Source organism: Lissotriton vulgaris, chromosome 2_1 (genome assembly GCF_964263255.1).
Source record: "Lissotriton vulgaris chromosome 2_1, aLisVul1.2, whole genome shotgun sequence".
Lineage (NCBI taxonomy): Eukaryota > Metazoa > Chordata > Amphibia > Caudata > Salamandridae > Lissotriton > Lissotriton vulgaris.
Window position 1 is genome coordinate 1,748,563,139 of NC_141687.1, and position 6,000 is coordinate 1,748,569,138.

A 6,000-nucleotide genomic window follows, 5' to 3' on the forward strand; every position below is an offset into this window, starting at 1 on the left:
ATATAATTCAAGCCTTTCAATCCCTACTCCCTTCTTTCCAGCGAGTAATAGGATCCCAAATCTGTTTACCAATTTTCCTTCCCTTTTTCCCCTTCCTTGCATAAATCTCAATCTCCAAATTATATATTGTTAGCAATTTAGCCAACCAATGATGAAATGAAGGTGGCAAAGGGTCCAACCAAACAGGATGCAAAGTCTCATAACTGACATAGCTACAAATAAAAATTCCCCCCATCCTGCTGTTGTCCCTCCTCCTCCTTTACACCCAAAAGAATTATTGAGGGGGTTAGGAGAGTATCTGTTCCTAATACTCTATTTATGAAGCCCTCAATGTCTTTTTTGAGCGACTGCAGGTGAGGACATGTTGCAAACACATGTATTAAATCTGCATCTAACTTTCCACATCTAAAACAGGTGGTTCCTGCTGTACCTCCCCACTGAGCTATCTTTGCAGGCGTGTGGTAAAGATGATATATGGTTTTATAGTGTTGTGCCTGAAGAGGCGCAGAGCACAGCAGTGTAAATCCCCTTTCTAAAGACGCGTAGAAACTTTCCTCACTAATATCCAGACTACATTTCCATTTATTTGCCCATCTTTCGATATCATCCTCCTTTGAAATCAATAGTTCAGCATAGAATCTCTTTATTGTACAATCCTCCCCTGCTTGAATCACTTCCATGATTGAATTTTTGCTAAATCCTGATGGGCCACCTTTTTTGTTATACAAAAAACTCCTTATTTGTAAATACTTAAAGAATTGTCTTTTATCTAGTGCATACTTGGCCTGCAGTTCAGAGAACTGATAGACCCCTTGCTGACCCAGAATGTCTCCTATCCTTCTGACTCCTTTACTTTCCCATTCTGCAAGTATAGGACCAGCAACAACTTCCTCCGGTAGATTTGGGTTTCCTTTCAGTCTGGTGTATGAATTCTACCTCCCCAAACCAAATCTTTTAGTGAAAGCTTTCCAGACAGTATGAGCCGCCATAAGCGTTTTGAACCGTGTCCTTTTGAAATAGCTAGGTTCAGTATATTTTAAGAACAGGTTCTCCGCCTCTGGCCCTAATATCAAGCCATAAATTGCCAATGATCCCAGCTCATTCCATCCTTCAAATTCTGCCCCCCCTGCCAAGCCAACCATATTTTGCAAGGCTGCTGCCCAATAATAAAACTTTAAATCTGGCAATGCCCACCCACCCCTCTCCCGTGGAAGTGTCATAAACCTGAGTGCTCTCCTGGTTTTCCCCTTTGCCCATATAAATCTATTAATCAAATCTTCAATCTTCTTCAACAACGTGGCCTCAAATAGTAAAGGTATTGCTCTAAAAAAATAAAGGAACTTAGGTAAGACCAGCATCTTTACTACGTTCGTCCGCCCCACAATTGATAAGTGTAAGTTATCTAATCCGTCCAGGTCCTTCCACACTTTATTAATTAAGGGTGTTATATTCTTTTCCACTAAGTGATCTAAATCAGCCGAAATAGTCACCCCCAGATATGTTCCTGCTTGAGTAACTCGGCATTCTGCACATGTAGTATAACGATTTTTAATTATCTGCGTCTTGGTGGTGTTGAGTTTATAGCCCGAGATTTCTCCAAACCTTAAAGCCTCGATCTCCACTTGGGCAATAGCCTCCGTTGGAGTTGGTGTAATTACTGCAACATCATCGGCGTATGCTAATATTTTACAATGGCCAATTCGAGTAGGTAGTGATTTTATTAGATCGCAAATCTCTATTCTCCGGATCAGTGGATCCATATACATAGCGAATAACAATGGGGAGCAAGGGCAACCTTGCCTCGTACCTCTCCTTATCCAAAATTCTGCTGTAGTCCCCGCATTCACTCGTACAGAGGCCACTGGGTCTACAAATAGTGCCTGGATTGCTTTGATAAATCTTTTTTTAACACCTGATCTTTCCATGGTATGCCACAGATAGTCCCAGGAGACCCGGTCGAATGCTTTTTCCGCATCTAGTAACATGATCGCCATCGGGTCCCCTGAGACTGCTGCAGCATCGAATAGAGTTATCACCTTGCGCGTATGATGGGTGGTGCCCCTTCCAGGTATAAAGCCATGCTGGTTCTTACTCACCACCCTATCTATTATCTTAGCGTATCTTGTTGCTAATGCTTTAGAGAAGGCTTTAGTGTCCGTATTCACCAGTGTAATGGGCCTATATGACCCAGGTTCTTCCGGAGGCTTCCCTTTTTTTAAAATTATCACTATTTCAGCTCCCCCCCATATCCCAGGTATAGATTCACCTATCTGCGCCTGTTGCATTGTCCTAATTATATTAACTTCTAAGATATCCCAAAATACTTTGTCAAATTCTATTGGAATTTGGTCCGGGCCTGCAGCTTTTCCAGAGGGGAGGTTCGAGATAGCGTTTTTTATTTCTTCCCCCTGAAGAACCTCTTCCAAACTTTCTGCCTCCTCATCCGTGAACATGACCACCGGAATTTCCTGTAAATAGTCTCTAATTCTACTGGCATCTCCCCTTATCGGTTCCCATACAGTTTCTCATAAAAGTTTCTAAAGACTTCCCTTATTTCTTCTGATTCTGTATGAATCCTACCGGAGGTATCCCTGATCCCCCTCACAGTGCCTAGCGCTTCTTGCTGCCTTGTTCGTACAGCCAAAGTTCTACCTACTGTTTCACTAAATTCGTGACATTTCTCTCTTTTTGTTGTATATAGTTTTGCAGCCTTTCTGGCGATGTCTCCCTCTGCATCCCCTTTCGCTTTTAGGAGTTCCATCATTGCATTATCTAATGGGGTTCCACTCATAATACACTCCTCTAGTTTCTCTTCAGCCTTAAGTACTGCCCCTGCAAGTTCTATATTCCTCATCTGCTCTTGTTTACGCTTATAGGAATTAAAACTCAGGGTCTCCCCCGCACCCCCGCATTAAAGGCATCCCATACTACCCCTACAGTAGAACTATCTCTATTATTCTCAAAAAATTCTTTAATCCATATTTTCATGTGATCCACATATTTTTCTTCCTGCAGTAACCCTCTTTCAAAAGTCCACACTCTTTGCTGTTTGGTGTTTATTGACTTTGTTGTTGTAAGGATTAGGGGATTATGATCACTTAAAATCCTTGGGAGTCTTTCTATCCTTGATTCCGATAAGAGTGTGTTCGAAACAAAAAAATAATCCAATCTTACACAGATTTTATGTGGGGCAGAATAATATGTAAAACCCTTATTTCCTACCCTCCTTTTCCCCCAGACATTGGATAGAGCATTATTTACAACTAATCCCTGTAGGGCATGACATACCCGCCTCTTTCTACCTGAATATTTACCAAATGAACCCAAGCCCAAACCATCAGCGCCATTGATATTCAGATCCCCTGCCATGATAATTCTAGGCGCCCAGGTAGCTAATTCCACATCCAAGAATTGAAAGATCTCTGGGTCATCCTCGGTTGACCCATATACAGTTATCAGCGTAGTCCACTCCCCATCTATCATACACTCAACCATTGCCCATCTCCCCCACTGATCTTGCGCCTTTTTTCTCAACAGCAAATTTCTATTCCTGGATAATATAGCTACTCCCCTTTTTTTTACGCTTTGCTGTGAGCTTGCTAATACCTGAAAACCCAATTGTTTCAAATAAAATTCTTGTGAAGTCATAACATGTGTTTCCTGCAAAAAAATAAAATCCACGTTCATTTGCCTTAGTAACACTGAAGCCTTTAACCTTTTCTGAGCATCATTTAAACCGCACACGTTCCATGTTACATATCTAGTCCCCATAAATGATTCATTGTTTTGCTGCCATATATACTCATATATTTATACAAATTTTTTTTTTGTTATTTCCTGTTTTCTCAAATCTGTGCCCACCACCAGATAGACCTTTCCTTCCTTTCAGCCCCAAATCTCTTATCTTGTCTCCTCTTTCTCCCGCCTCCACTTCTATAAGTGATTCTACCTTTTGCTGCTGTACCGTGCCCTGTACCCCCCTCCCCCTCCCTGACCCCTGCCCTCCCTCCCACCCCTACTGGCAAGCAGGTCAATAGTGACCTGTGTCTGACAGCTGAGTCCCCCCCGGGAAGCCTCTCCCCCTCCACTCTCCCAGGATCTCAGTATCCCTTTCTTGATCCTACATCGCCAGGGTTATCCCTGCTGCTCCCTCCCTCGCTAGCTCTAGCTTCCTTCATTTTTGTTGTGTCACATGAGCAGTTTGCCTTATAGCTGCAGCCCTGTCACTTTGCGCTTTTCCTTCTCTTTGTGCCTTCCCTTCTTTTAAGTAAGTCAAGTATTCCTGTGCCACTATTTGAGAGAAAAAAAACCTAAACTGGCCATTAAAGCCAACTTTGAGTCGGCAGGGGAACATCAAGTATATCTCACATCCCACATTTTGGAAGGGTGTTATTAACTGCCTCATGCGCCACCTTCTCTCCACAGTAGTGTGGCAGAAATCTGGGCGAGCAAAAAAAATTATGTCTTTATATGAGCACTTGGCCACTGGCTTTGCCTTTCTAATTACTTCCTCTCTTAGCAAAAAATTTCCCACGTACACTAATATGGCCCTTGATTTAGAGCCTGTGTTTTTTCTTTGCGTTAAAGGAAAACGGTGTGCCCGCTGCACCTCCTTGTCCCAATCCCACTTATCCATCTCTGGAAAAGCTCCTTTCAACAACTCTACAACAAAGGCACGTACATCCGCCCCCTCCTTCCCTTCCTCAATACCGAGCAGTCTTATATTGTTGCGCCTCTGTCTATTCTCGAAATCTTTGAGCTTCCACAAAACGTCCAATGAGATCTTTTATTGCTCGTCTCTGTACTCCCGCAGCTTTACAACTTCATCCTCTACTTTGCCTGTCCTCTCCTCCACTTCCACCAGTCTACCAGATATTTCCGCATACATTTTATCAACGTTACGCAAAGACCCTTGTATTTTCTTATTTGCGTGCTTAGCTCTTTGACTCTCCCGCCGAGCCTCCCCCTGAATCTGCTTTAGGGTTGAAAACAAAAGTTCAAAACTTGCTGCATAGTCTTTCTCCTGGGTCTGAGCCTGAGCCTGCAATTTATTTGGTTGTACAGAGCTGCCTGCCGCACTCTCCTGATACAGCTGTGAGGTGGCTGCGTAGTCCCAATCCAATTTTTTAGCCACGCCTGACTGTGTTATGCTCCCCCGCTTCTTTGCTCTTCTACGGGTCCTTCCCTTGGTTCTGCTTGTCTTACTCACTTGATTTCGTTTTAATACAGTATTATGTTTTGACTCAGATTCAGTTTCTAGCTCTGAAGTATCTATCTGTGATACCGCCGAGCCACTTTCCGTGGGTGATGATGAATTATCTAAGTTAATAGATAAGTTATGACTTAGATCTGACTCTTCAATCTCGTCCTCCTCCTCATTCTCCTCATTATCATCCTTATCATCATCATTTCCAGTAAAAAAACAGTCATCGCTAGGTGAGCCAGTAGCTGCAGGCAGATAATTACTCCTATTATCGGCAACCCCCTTATCCGCCCCCTCAGTCATTGCTTAAGAGTAATTTGGAACTTCCTCGGAGGTATTATCCTTAATACCATTTTTAACCTTGCTCGTTTTATCTGCTGGGTTATCTGCGAGGTTATCTCCTGAGTTGTTAATTGAGGTGGGTCTACCTATTGTTTCCTTATTGCCAGGAGGTTGCTGTGTCATTTCAGCTATCAAGGTACTCTTGGTCACTTGCCAACCCCCCACTTGCTCCTTACCCGTCTGGACTTGATTCTCAAGTATTAACGTTGTAGACTGAGGCTCAACCTCTACGACGGCTTCTCTTGCTGTATCATTGTTCTGTAGATCCTTTTCTCCCATTTCCCCCCTTGCGCTTCCAAGCATTGTATTTATCTTTTTAAGTCAATTATCTGCTCCTGATCTGCCGCCACCTCTGGGAGCCCCTTTCTATTAAAAAACTTCCCCGCGATCTGAGGCGACCGATCCATTCTCAAGTTCCAGGGCTGCTTCCTTGCCTGCCGTCGACCCTCTCCGTG